Source organism: Numida meleagris, chromosome 2 (assembly GCF_002078875.1).
Source record: "Numida meleagris isolate 19003 breed g44 Domestic line chromosome 2, NumMel1.0, whole genome shotgun sequence".
NCBI classification, from domain to species: Eukaryota; Metazoa; Chordata; class Aves; order Galliformes; family Numididae; genus Numida; species Numida meleagris.
In genome coordinates, this window is record NC_034410.1 from 94,614,447 (window position 1) to 94,629,473 (window position 15,027).

The 15,027-nt window shown below is 34.9% G+C and overlaps 1 long non-coding RNA gene across 1 annotated transcript in view; it reads left to right on the top strand.

The window, feature by feature from the left end:
- The window catches only part of LOC110394669, a 29,061-nt gene extending 14,488 nt beyond the window's left edge, over nucleotides 1-14,573 (top strand). The window contains exons 2-3 of the long non-coding RNA XR_002435790.1: nucleotides 9,713-9,822; nucleotides 12,661-14,573. This is a non-coding gene — a long non-coding RNA (uncharacterized LOC110394669). The remainder of the gene's footprint in view (nucleotides 1-9,712; nucleotides 9,823-12,660) is intronic.

The following is a 15,027-nucleotide window of genomic DNA, read 5'->3' on the forward strand; positions in this document are numbered from 1 at the left end:
GGACAAAAGCATTAATTTCACATTATGTTCCAGAACAAAATTTCTATTCCGAATTTCCTTACTAAAAATGCCAGCAACACTGTCCGTGTGAGCAGCTGGGTTTCACAAAGGTACCAAACATTCAGCACTGGCATAATTTCTGGGTTAGGAGCTCCTCAACCTATTGCAAGTTGAGCTCTAGCCAGTAGAGCTTCACTAGTACCCTCAGTGAGAGAGCAGATGGAGAATGAGAGCTCTGAGCCTTCATTAGCATTGCTTATGTCCAAAGACAGCCTTAGCTTGGCATGACTTGTACGAATGCTTCTGATCTGCCTACACTTTTCAATATGAATTCTCCTTACCTCCCTCGTGTTCGCAGCCTGGACAAGTATTCCCACATGAGGACACTCTGATCCTCTTTTGTAACCAGATAATTTATGCTCCCCCTTTATTCAATCAAATGTATTCATTCTTACTTATACTCTCTACAAGACCACTGGGAGGAAAGGTCCAGCTGCAGCATAAAATCCCTGAAATGAGCATTTATCAGAAAAGACAATTCCATTCCTTCAGCCAAGGGCTGAAAAGAATTGTTCCATAAGGATAGCTGCAATTCTCTAGGAGGTTTGACGTGATGCACCATCTCAAATGCTTTGGGCACTGTTATCTGAAATTTTTTTCCTGTTGAAAGGTGAAAACTTTTAAGAGCATTTGTATCTGCCTGAATGTGAATAGAATATTCAGAGGAACTGCAGAGGACTTTATTTTTTTAATGTACAGAGATCATAATTTTCCTGAGTTTGTTTTTTGAGACCTAGATGAAGCTGAACTATTCTGGCTGAGGTTTTGTGAAGAAAATGCAACCTGAAGCCTTCTTTATCTATATATAACATTTCAAACAAGGTAATTTAAATCTGACTGAATCATGAACAGGAGATAAGGTCTTATATGTGTTTTCTCATCCTTCCTAAGAAAACAATGGTACAACAATCCCATCTAGAATACCAAAGTGGAGCAGATATGCCAGATTATACATGCTTATACCAATTTTTTTCTTGCCCTGCTTGCAGAATGATCTCAGGAGACATATTCTACTACCTGAGGAATGAATGCCTAATAGTAGATGTTGGATGATCATGCTTTAACATTATTGGTTTTCTATCTCACTCGTCTCTTGTATGTTTTGCCACAATATATCACAGGCTGATGTACTAAAAATCTCCAAGGACACTGTATTCTCCAAGGAAAACATACATCAATTTTAAAACTTCTGCATGCAATTTTATATATGCATTTTTCAGTTAATAATAAAGGAAATGTGTCCTACAGGATTTTTTTTTTAACTGTCATTAAGTGCTCTACACAGAATTGCAGGTAGCTAAGTGATGTTATTGTAATGTCCTTGAAACAAAACCTTAAAATTACAACAGCCTCATTAAAAACAACTAGGATCGTCAAGATTAATGCTATCACAAAGCAAATCAGTGGGATTAATACTGATTCATCATTAGCATCTTTCATTACAAAAAAAAAAAAAAAAAAAGAGAAGAGAAGTTCCTCTGGAAGGGATAATGTCATTTTAGGGTCACACCACTGATGGAATAAAGAACAAGTGTTTTGAATGCCTAGACATTATTTACAAAAAGATAGATATACATATATGTGTGTAAAAGTTTTATAATTGCAATTGACCATTGTCTGCTTATTTACTCACAAGTGACTATTCTTGACCTTGCACAACATGGAGATATCTAAACAATCCACTCCCTATAGTGTTTACAATCTGGAAGACAAACATGAATGATAAAACACACTAGGGAAACCAGACAATAAAATTCCTTGTAAATGATAGTGGCTTTTTTCTTTGTTTTGTTGATTTTGTTTTTTGTGTTCTTCACACAAAGATGGGAAAGAGTAGAGGTCTTCAGTGTTCTCTGAAAGTATATAGCAAAAAATGTCATATCTTCCCAAGCCTTTTCTAACTATGGGAGGTGAAGTCTTCCAGTACTGTTAACAGCTAATTCATTGTGGTCCTGTATCCTGCTTTTTAGAACAATCAGAGAAGTAAATAATAATTATTGTTTTATTTGTGAGTTAAAGACATTATATGATTCCAGCAGCAATATCAAAATAGCTCACTGGGAAAATATATATACGCATGTGAAATTCTTAGAAAAATACTCATACAAATTAGTTGGTTACAGATATGGTTACATATTTTTAGCTGAGAGAGAAAGAGAGAGAGAAAAAGAGAGGAACTGAGGAAGAGAAGGCTAGGCAAATAAGGACCAGACCTAAGAGTTTGGAAACTATATATGCCATATACATGGCAAAAAAGGAGAATAATTTTGCTTGCTTGGTTCCACTATTTTTACATGTAAAAAATTACGTACATTGTTTTATATTTTTTATTCCTGATAATTGCCAAAGATGTCATTGACTTCTGAGCTCTCTAGTCTTTTTAAGAAAGATGGAACCTGCAAAGTTGTTCAAATACGAGGCAAAATACTGTTGGAATATGAAGTATCAGATTTTTAACAATCACCAGTAACATTAAATTGCCAGATTGTGTGTTCCCAAACTACAACTTGCAAAGGCAAAGAAAGTAGCTAACTAAACTTGCAATGTACCTGATGGTATGTATGGATGTGGGCAAAGACATAGCTTCATCTGTAAATCTGAAATGCATTGTCCAGTCCTGTTTTGATCTTACTAGAAACTCAGTTTACTTTAAAAATGAGGTTGAAATCAAACTGATTAAAATAATACAATGAGATGGAATATCATGTTCTTTATCTGATATTTTTAGTTATGGATTGTGTCTGTACACAGTTCCAGCTACAAAGACTTATCACAGATCAGTCTTTTTGGCCATGATGTATTTTCTCTGTTTTCTCCGTTTCTTCAAGAAAATACGTTTTCTGTTTTCCCTAGGTTTTACTGAAAGCTATTTTTGGCAATTCCCTTTAGTAACCATAGCTTCCAAGGGAGGATTTGTGTGAAAACTAATATTAAAGTAGATCTGTGACTATTAGAATTTTGTTAAAATGAGAACTTGCCCTTGGGCTGCAAAGTGAAGTCTACATTAGTGGCAATGCAAACTGTGTCCATGCACAAATGAGATAATATGTGCCCTCTCACTAGAAACAAATCTATAGTGAATCAACACTAGCAATTAGGTGCTATTCAAACAAAGCCACAGAAAAGCATCCCAAGAGAATTCTTTCTTTTTATTTAGTAATTCTCTATTCTGAGGTAAAAGTAGAAAATATTGTGCAAACATAGTGTGTCTGCAAAGCTCCAAATACTGCTTTAAGTCAGTGAAATCTGATCTGTGTTTAGAAATTCAAGGGGTTCACCTGTTTACTATTTTTTTAGCCTAAATGAACATTTTTCCACTTGACTCACCATCCAAAATCTGCTGGAATTCATCAGGAAGTTATGTTACTGAGTGTCAAGATATTGTTTTAGAATTCTGTTTGCATAAATGCAAACATGTCTGTGACAAATGCAACATTAGCTTAAAAAGCAGAGGGGAGCAGTGAAGTCCCTATGCCATACTAAGAATCCTTTGAGACAAGATTGTCACTAGAGCTAAATTTCACTAAATAGGTTTTAGGGACAGATCATTGTCTAATATCATTTATCTCCTATGAAACTTTGATTGTTTCTCTGAGGTGAGATGTTGGCTGTCATTTCCGTGTTCTGGGTGTAAGCCAGGAGAGCAAAAACAAAGACATACAAATACATATTTATGAAATGAATTTAACTGAACAACAGGAAAAAGCTTGGATCTGAATCATAGATGTTTTCTGTAATCACCTTAAGTAAACAGGAGGGATCAGATGTTTAGTATCACTGGTAAATCAAGGCCTTTTCATGGCACCTGGAGGAGCAGTGATACTCTATCCAAATGGGTTTGCTCATTCTTTCTGATGAAAAATGTGAAGGCTGAAAACAAACATACCTTCTGGTAAACTTGCTTAGAGTCTGAGGCATTTCAAAGGTGGTGAAGTGCATACTATTTGATAGAGGAAAGGAAAATGTAAGTGGATGACAGCCACCAAAAAATGTCAGTTTACCACAATGACAACAAATGATGTATACACTGTTAACCTACAGTTATGATTTATGTCTTCATTTTCCTATCATTTAACTTTGCATATCATAGAAAAAAAAGTGTCAGGAAATGCAAAAGCTTTGACTCTACTTTCTGTGGCTGCCTTTCAACCAGTTCTGGAGATATTTTACTAGAGCTGCCTGAGGAACATTCATTTGGAATGACAATGCCAATCTGCACACCAGAAAATTTAAGATTTAACTTGGTTTGTTTTAAATATTATTTTAAAGAAAAAGTTCAGATATGACTGGATAATTGTACACTACTACTAGCCTGGATATGAAGTTAAAATGTTCTTTTATTATCAATATTCCTTGTGCTTTTGCACAGAAGTGAAGCAAGCTAGTGCATAGATATACAGTACATTGGCATTACATGATAGCTCCTCAAATGTTGTCAGTGGTTTAGGGGCAGGTTCAGCCCAGTTCCATGACTAATGGGGCAGGGGGACCCATGCCCTGGGAAAGGGAAAATGGGAAAAGGGGAAAGACTAGGGAGATGGGCGTAAAAACAAAATAGTGGCAACAATCTGAGGAGAAACAAACTAATGTACTAAATAAGATATTGGAATCCAAGATAACACAGTATAATACAATATAATTGGAATTTAAGCTAATAAATAAAATGAGACAGAGTGTCCAAAAAACAAAAGGCCTCACTCTAATCCTGGCAGCAAGACAGCTAGGGAGAGAGACGCTGCCGGGACAAGTGGGAGGGGAGCAAGCATAAAAAAGGGACATCTCGTGATTTGTGAACAGTTTTATCTTTCCTCTGAACAGAAAACGGTAACACAACAGCAAGCAGTCCTCTGGGAAATGTAGTTCTCTTCTGAGAACCAGGTACCCAGAACTATCCATGATCCACAGAACTGGAGCATTAACTCTTTAACTCCCAGTGCACTACCTGATGTTATGATGTGGAATACCGATAACCAAAAATCATAAAACCATGACAAATGTATATACTCATTCAGTGGTAGGTAGGAGGCTTATCTCTTTTTTACTGAAATACAACCAAAACAAAGGTTTGTGAATTAATAATAGCTTGCCTTACCATGAACTAAAAGGCATCAGTTCCGTATATTTGCACCTAATGCAGAACAGAAGTGTTACAATCAGCATCACTGTATATGTAGTGATGAAGATTAACGATGCATAAGAAATAACTATTTGCAAGTAGACTAATAAAGTTTAAATTTTAAACCTGGCATGCTTTGCCTATCTTCTATGCATTCCCATCACAGTAACATCTGATTCCTCCTTATACAAACAAGTACACATACTCTGGCAACAAAGAGATAAACTAGCTGTCAGTCAAGCCCTTGCTGGGAGTATGCAGAGTGACATGTTCTGTCATATGCCTCCATGCCTGCCATATATAAATTTTCTCAGGGAACAATTTGCTTACTGAATGTCCTAAAGAGTGTGTAGCAATGCTTCCGAAGAGGGAGGATTAGAGAACTCTGGAGAGGTGCCATGCTTTTTGGAGAAGTAAAGGTCATATAACAGACTGAAAAAATCCCCATTGTTTCTGTTAAAACAATGAGATTCTACATATGGGATCATGATTGTGTCTATTTCTTCCCTGCCCTGACATTTCTGACCATTGCTTCTTTTACAAGGGAGACTTCCTAGTTTTGCTTGATATTTACAGAAATCACTCAAGGAAAGGAAAGACACAGACTGAATGGCTGGGAGTCTTCCCATTGTAATGAGAAAAACAAGAAGTGTACCAGACTTAGTCTAAAAATAATAACTGGATAGAGACTGTTTTCCCTTCAGGGTTGAAAAAAATGGGTGAACTATTAATATGAACTTTGAGATGCTTTTTGATGGTGTACTCTATGATTTGGATTATGATGTCAACATACTTCATAGCTACAGAAGGAAGCAGAACAATAAAATATGACAAATACAGACAGAAATGCACAAGCACAGAGACACAAATTGAATTGTTGGTGCAATTCCACTCACTTCAGTGGAACAACACCAGGAGATGAAATCCTCCTGCAGCATTATTTAAGGTTCAAAGAGTGCATTTAAAGCACAATAAATGGATAACGCCCAACTTGGGCACTTTATTACCAAGTTTTCTTGCTCTCTTGTGGGATGATCCAGTCAGTAAACTGTTATAACCTTTCGTTTCTCATTGGTACTAACATCTATCACTATGTACTCAAAGTACTGTATATGAGAAAATCAATAAATGCAATGCGTAGATGATAAATGTTTACAATTTATTTCTTTGTTGCTAACATGTCCTAATAAAAACATTACCTTTAAAAGAAAGTGAGGTTACAGTTATGAAGGTGAAAACTGTTCTTTCTTATAAAGTACAGAGGTGTGCTGCAACAAATACATTCTCTTGTTTTTAAACACTGGGATGGATGGATGTTCAGAAAGAATTAGGACTGGCACAAAGAAATAATGGCTAAGCTTTAAATTTTTCATTGCCTGCAATGAAGTCATGCTGAGGATTCTGTGCATAAAGCTCAGAGAAAAAGTTGGCCTGAACTTCATTTTTCCATTGAATCTGTGATTTATGTGTGCAAATAAAACAAGTAGTAAATGTGAATTAATTTGTTTTTCTGTTCGTCTCAAAAAAAACATTCTTGTCAATGAAATATCTCAACAGCTAAGTAACCCAGTGTCACTATATTTTATGTGAAATGGCAACAGAGAAAGGCAAGACAACACCATGTGCGCTTATAATATTACAAATAATTTTTCTGACTTATGTATATCTTTCTTTTTTTAATTGTACAGATAATTTACAACTGTATGGTCAGGTGACATGTCAAAGTAAAGAGTGAAAAGTAATTTGCTCTCTTTCCCATATAATTTTTTTAGTTTATGTATTTGCTGTGTGACTTGTTAGTAGTTTGGTAAATATATGGGATAATGTTTTTAAGAGAAGGGCAACCTCAGTTCAGATGGATGGGCTTATTTTATGAAAACTAATATCCCTGTAGTTACATCTTTCTTATCTCAAAATTTCTACCTTATCTAATATCCACTACCCCATTTTGCAACCTGTAATTATAACCCCCTTTACAACAATTCTATCTTTATCTTTGGTACTATTTTTCCTGAAAAATCATGTATTTCACTCTAAGAAAGAAAGACAAACATTCAAACAAAAGCATGGTTAATCTCTGTGTTCCCAACCTGACTTTAAAGTATAATTTCACTCAGACACGTATTATTAGAGTGGGAATAGACATCGCTATTTCTTTTGACCATAAAGGCAGTCAGAAATCATCCTGCAGAGAAAACATTTACTAGAATAAGGGTACTGCTTTTCCTCCTCTGAGATTACTTCTGAAGAGGGTGTCCTTTTTGCAGTAATGCTTAATGAAATTTTTTACATCTTCCCACATTTTATACAGAAATATTGAGAGACATTGTCCCCCTCCTCTAAAATAAGAACACTTGATTTAGTCAAGGTAAAAGGCAAAAAGACATTTTTGAAAATTTGATACAATGGAGAACTGTATCCCCTTACAACTAACTAAATAAATAAATGATTTTTTTCTTCCTACTCTATTCTATTGAAACATACATACATGCATGCATCATTGGAAAATATGTGTTTCACATTTTTAAGGTAGCCATTCTCAGAGGAACTGTGGCTTCCCTTTGTTGTTTTGTAGCAAATAAGCAACATGAGGCCCTTCAGAAATTAAGATTCTCTCTGAACAAATCAGCTCATTCCACAGATTCTAGAGAATGATAATGTTAAAAGCTAAATGGTAAAATGATACCAAGTCTATAAGTAACAAAAGAAGAAATAAAAAGATATTGTTAGTGTATGTAAACAATGGTCAGAGGTAATATTGCCAAAAGAATCTGAAAACAGTTAAACAGATGAAAAAAGGTAATTAATCTCCTAGTGCAAAATGACAGTTGAATATTTTTCTTGCAACTGAAAAATGATAAGCAAGGACATTTTATTTTAAACAAGTAATTTGAAAATTGACAGCTAAATTTGGCATCATGTATATACAATTAAAATGGATAGAAATGTGTATTTTAAAAAAAATCAAGTTAAATGGAATAAGAACTAGTACACTGGTAGATTACAAAAATTAAAGTAAATGAGAAATAATCATCCACAAAGGATATTTTCCCCACTCGTGTCTTAGATCTATTCTTGGTTTGGTACAGTAAATATAATTAGCAATGTTTACAAAGAAAATAATTTTTTTGGATGCTAGTGAAAAAGGACAAATGTCCTTTTGGAATGTGTGGAATGTTAAATAATGATGGGACAAACTGTTGGTCTAAAATGCGGGCCCGCTGAATAACTGATGCTGTAATATAACCAAATATAGGTTCAGGCACTGGGAAATAAGAATGTAGGTCATACTTTTGAGAAGAGCCGCATTCTAGATTGCTGTGACATTGAAAGGGATTTAAGGGTCAAGAGAGATAATGAAATGAAGAGTGAAATGCTGTAACTAACAGGGTGAGTGTAATCCTGGGATATGGAAGCAAGGAAATACCAAATAGGAGAAAGGAGAATGTCTCACTAATAGCATTCACTGAAATGAAGCACTTACGTGTTGTTCAGGTGTTTTCCCAAGACAGCATTGAAGAATTGGCAAGAGTTTCACATAATAGTCGTGAAATAACACTAAACACAAACAAACCACACCAAAAAGAAAAAAAAAGGGAAGTATGGGCAACTTATTTATAGCAGGCCTGTGAAGCTCAAAGTTTTTACTACTAACCAATCAATAAATGTGATACAGTTGTATTTACAAAAAGGTATATAAGGAAGTGAATTAGACTTAATTACCAGTAAAAGACAAGATAGGATCTAGTGGTTAGAATCAGAAACTAGGAAGATTAGATTTCAATACAATCAATTGCTAAAAAAATAGTTATCTAGAGATATGTTGCTACAGCTGACACAAATTTCAAAAAAGGCTGGATATGAATCTAAAATGTATGTTGTAGACATATGGTTTAGAGGATTTAAATGGTTTGAGATTTGGTTCTACAACCTAGAAGTCAAGTTAGAGGAATAAATTGCTCTGTACTGGCCTTAAATATATAAGGAATTCTCTTTATATATTCAAGTCTCTGGGATATAATCCAAGATGTTCCCTCAAAAGCACAAAAAAATCGAGCAAGCAATAAGCTGATTCTCCTAGGAATTCCCAGAGAATTGGTACTGTTTTTGTGTAAATTTGAAGTGGTATAGCTAAAGTGTCTCATCAGGAATTTGATCCAAAACAAAGGAAAAGTAAAAGCTATGGGTACTGGGAGAGAAGGCTGCTAAAGCTCAGCTGATTAGACAGGAAGATTACAGGAAATAGTTGTTAAGCCTTTGAAGTTAACTGCTGTCCTCCTACATTTAGAAAATTTATATCCAACCTATGCTATATCATTATATTTCTGATTATGAATCTTTTCCAGCACACCACAGACTTTTCTCTATAGCAAATTAAGTTCTAACTGTTGAAATTCTAGAGGTAGCTTAAACTGTGCCTTGTCTGATAGATTCTCATTAGAATGAGAACTATTGCTGTATGTTGAAATAACCTATATATTTTTAGTAGCATGAACAAAATTCCCTAACTAAGTATATTTTTCTTTCATCTTCCAGCCTTGAGAAATGAACTTGTCTGAACACACAATGCATTGGTCTTCAAAAGCAATTACCAGATAGAAGACATCACAAACAAATACTCCAATAATATTTTATTGGAGTAATTGGTAATATTTTATTTTATAACTATATAGAATTAAAGCTGCAGAACTGCACAGCAGTTTATGTTCCTGGAAGGAAAATCATAATTCATTTGCTATTATTTCTGTTTTAATTTTACTCATGTATCATACTTGTGACCTGTGTAAATTAGATCTGGGCACTGATTTGCTTGTATCATTTGTATTATGAGGCCTTTTGGAACTCTAATATTCTGTATGGGTTCCTCAGGATAGTAATTACAAACAAAGAAGACGTCAGCTCACTTACTGTATTGTGAGCTATTTTTCCCTGGCAGTGTAATTTTTCGATCTCTACTAAATTGCCAAAGATCAATCAAGTTGCAGATAACTTCCCTTTCTGTATCTCTCTTTGTTTCTCTCTCAAATTCGCTGCATATAAGTTAAAGTGAAAATTTCACAACAGTGTTTTAAAAATATCTGTGTTGCTCCATGTAATGGGTTCAAATTCCCAGAACAAATTATCACATTTCTCCAGGAACAATGAGAAACCCTAAAAGTCTTCAATGACATCTGGCAATCTAGAGATATTCCTATAATATTGGCGATGGAGTAAAGGAGAGCATTTCCTCATACAAAGAAGTAGATATTCTCTTCTATATAGATTCAGTGATTTATTTTAAACAGGCTGTTCTTGTATTCAGTGTAAGATGGATAGGATCAAAATATATGAAGGGTGCTCTGAAAACAATGCCTCCTATTTTATTATATTGTCCAGAATATCAGAGGCGGATGTTGGTGTTATGGCAGAAGGGGCTGAACTTTCCCACCAGTATTCCATTACATTTTGTTGCCATGTGGCAGATGGCAGCAGAGGGGTAGTCTGATAAATTGATGTCTGATATAGAAGTGCATATAGAATCATAGAATAGAATCACAGAATCACCAAGGTTGGAAGTGACCTACAAGATCATCAGTCCAACCATCCACCTATCACCAGTAGTTCCCACTAAACCATGTCCCTCAACACAATGTCTAAACGTTGAAGTAAAGATGTCTCATTTGTATGAAGCAAATGTGTGTCATTGAATTCCTCCATGTAGAAAAAAATGATATCTGTTGTCATTCATTTTTGCTTGCTGAATGTTTATATAGATGGAACAGTGGATGTGAGCACAGTGAGGCAATGGGTGGTACATTTCTGAAGTGGTCAGCTCTGCTTGAACAGTTTTTACAAGCACGGCATGCAGACTTTTGTTCATCAGTGGTGAAAATGCATAGCTAATGGTGGTACATTGAAAAGTAGTTTTCTATTGCTGAGAATTTGCACTATCAAATAGTGTTTTTGTATCTGTTGTGGTTTCCATGGAAATAAATAGGAGGCATTACTTTTGGAGCAACCTATGTACAAGTCACCTAGCACCTCCTCCTGGTTGCATTCCTATGTTTTTTGTAGAATAGACTGTTTCAAATAGCACCAGTGGCCATATTTCTTACTATTTGTGTTACTTCTAGCTCTACCACCTTGAATTGAAAGAAATATTTGCTTATGATAGATGTGCATGAGAAGGAATTTTTAAGTGTTTATTTGTTTTGGTAATTTTTTATTACTTTAGTAAAAAGGAAGAAAAAGAAATCTTACCTGTTGATACTGATGTGGAACACTTGCAGTGTGCTGTCCATCCTGTTATGGTGTAATTATTTCTTTGTCGACACAGCTTAATATCATGGTCAGATTTTGCTAACTTCTTAGCCTGATAACTGTACAAGAGAGCTGGAAAACATGGACAACATATTAAACAAGTATATTAATGACTAGATCTGCTTGCTGTTGGATCATATTATGATCTTAAACGTCTTGTGTCATATTATGAACACAGAGCAATATTCAGTTATTTGGTATGCAGGAGGCTAGGTTGGGACATCATGTTTTTATATCTGATAATACAAAAACAATCATTTAAAGTGAGAGAAACCAAGTTTGTTATCCGTTAGCAATGCTTAATGAAGGTTGTAGTACTTCATCCACACTAACTCAGATGATAGATGGTTGCTTTCTCTCAGTAGTCTGGTTCTTGTCTCTTTCCTCACTCATTAGCATTAGGACAGAATTCTTCCCTCCTGTCCCTCCACCATCTCAGTATTCAAGAAGATATTGCAAATGCTTTCTTCCAGCATGCAAGAGCAGATTGGTAATTACCTGGGAACCTGAAATCCAATGTGCTTCTCTTACTTCAGAGAGGAAATAACCAAAGCTGGCATTAGCACTTATGTGCATTTAAGCACTCAGCTCTCACTTGTGTGTGGAGCCAACTGATCAGTCAGTAGGCTACATCTACCCTTACTTTGTGAATGGATGCACTGAACCACTAGGTTTCAGTGCTGAGAAAAAGAGAAGCAGGTCGCTTTTCCTGCAAGGCAACTAGGTATTTGTCATCGCTTTAAATAACTGGACACTGTGAAGGAGATAACAATCTTTTTTTTGATTATCTATCCAAATATTTTTATGATTTATAACATGCAATTGCACTGTCATCTGCTACATTTAAAAATCAGAGTTTGTCCACTACCGAATAAATGATTCTAAGATTCTAAAGCTTTTAACACTTAATGAAAGGATATGAGAGAACATCCTTTTGTATAACAGAAAATAATACTTGTAAACAGTCACTGCATTTCTAAGTCTATAAAACCCGCAACTAGTGTTCTAAAAATAGATCTGTTGTGCAACATTATGCATGTAGCAATTATCATGAAGGAATTTGATTATATTCATTCATATTAATGGAGCAGTTTTCATTTATAGGTTTATAAACATTTCAAACTCTATTACCTAGCAGTATTATTTCATTTTGTTGACAGAATATATTATCTTTTGTTTTACAGCCACAATGGAGCGCAGAAAGCAAAGACGCCAACAGCAGCCAAAAAATCAGTCTTGATTATAAAACTGAAGTTGAATACTAGAGGCAGGTTCTCCTGAAAGGTCATCGCAATGGATCCAAAATCTGCTTGTCTTTCTTATCCATCATTTGAATTCATTCTCCTCAGAATGTTAGGAGTTCATTACCATGGAAACCACTTATCAAATTGGCAAAGTCTAGAATATAAAATGGCTATTTGAAGAATTTATTTAATTGCAATTGGAGATTTTTAAAAAGCCAGCTCACTAGTCAAGATATAGAAATTCTCTAGATACCTGAATATGTGAAATTATTCTGTGGGAAAAGTGTAACCAAGAAGGATGAAGAGGAGAGAGGGAGGTGATTTTTCACAGTTGGTCAAAAATGAAGTATATTCGAGTTCTGCAGTACATTAAATTCTGGGACATCAGCAAAAGTGATTCAGAAGAGCTTGTGTCTGTAGTCTAAAATTTTAGATCCTTGCTGTGGAAGCACAGCTGCAACAAAATTAATCTCATTACAATGTTTCTTGACTTTTGCTAAGGTTAGCAATAAGTTTTTGAACATATTATCACCCTACATGATAATGGTTTCCTTCTAACGTTTTTTCTTCAATAAATCTGTAAAAGTGGGGAAAAAAAAAAGAAAAAAAAAAGAGAAAGGAAAGAATTGATTAGAATGTTTGTGTTGACTCATTCCTGACAGTTAGAATTCAGAATATATATATATATATATTTAATGAACATAAAAATAATTTGGTGTCAGACTCTAATGCTTTTGTGGCTGAGAAAATCTGTTGGCTTCAACAGCAGATAAATGCAAGCTTATACCTGAGTACAAATCTCCAAAGAGCATTTCTGAATGAAAATCTCTCGCCCTGCTTCAAATGTGCCCCATTCATTTCAGTGATAGTTCTGCCTGTTTCTTCCAAAATTGTGTGTATTCTCACAGTCCAGTTTTCCCAGTGTTCAGCATTATCAGACCAACAACCCAGGGGTAGGTTTGCAGAAGTACTAAGCTTCTTTTACAGCTTCAGTAAAATCTAGATTTTCAAAACTGCTTGTAATACAGCACAACAATTTTGAAAGTCCAGTCATTTATTCAAAAGAATCAGTAAAAAATGGATGGCTTTGAGGACTTGGAACTCCAGTTGACAGTGCTAATTTCTATAAAAAGACTACAGTGGGTGGGTATGTAATTCTATTTTAAATCAACATTCTGCCTGAAACAGAAGATGCTGACTTCTTCTTTCCTATCTGCAGTTAACTGCATAATGATTATGTTCATATCTTCATTAGTCTAATAACACAGCTAAATATTGGTGGTAGGTGGACGGTTAGACTAGATGATCTTAGAGGTCTTTTCCAACCTTAATGACTCTACAATTCCATTATTCTAAAAGCAAAACAAAAATCTTTCATAAGACATAAATGCTTTCAGTAAACATAAGCTCTTCTTAGTTTACAAAATTTCCATAACTAGATTGAAATGTTACAGCTCACTTATATTTACGCATATATGTATTTTTATAAAACATTTTGGTTTTGCTTAACATTTGGTTAATGTATTTCTGTGCAGTTTATCTTCAGTTATTCTGAATTTTCATCTAAAAATTTCCATTTCACAAGATAGCATTTCTATGCTCTGAGTGTCTTAAAAACTAGAATCTTCTGTAGAGAAAACTGATGTACACCACTAGTAAAGTAACAGAGAAAAGAAAGGACCAACAGGGAAGCATGACATTATGGACAAGAAGAGGACGCTACAAGATGCCTTTGTCCTGGAGGGAAGAAGAAAACAACCCTGAGTACAGAGTAAGGGAATGAGATAGAAATCAGGATATATGTGAAGATATGCTACTGGTGGACGAGAGAGAAGAATGGAACAGACATGAGATTAAGCGTACCTACTGCATACAAAAAACAATCTCTTATATAGTCCTTGAAATACATGTCAAATGCTCTTCAAAAAAGATCAGCCTTCTAAGCTGACAACAGATGTGTTCTTCTTCTGAAAGAAAACTTTTAACAATACAGACATTGACATTGCTCTAGAAACACTTACATGATACTGCTCGTTTGGAAAAGTAGCTTCTGTATGTGTTAGCTCTTTCATGATATTTTTTGCTCCAAGGAAAAGGTGAGGCCATTAAAGTAAGATGAGGTCTCTAAGGGAAAAAAATAGAGAATTCTTTTGTTCATACAATGTAGTGTGTTTACGTATTAATCTATCACATTTTTCATACGTTTTCTTTTCATGTATTTCCCAAACTAGCTTTTTCTTCAGAACTTTCTTATACGTATTTCCTAGATGAGTTATCCAGTGCAAACTATGCAAAATCTTACATTTG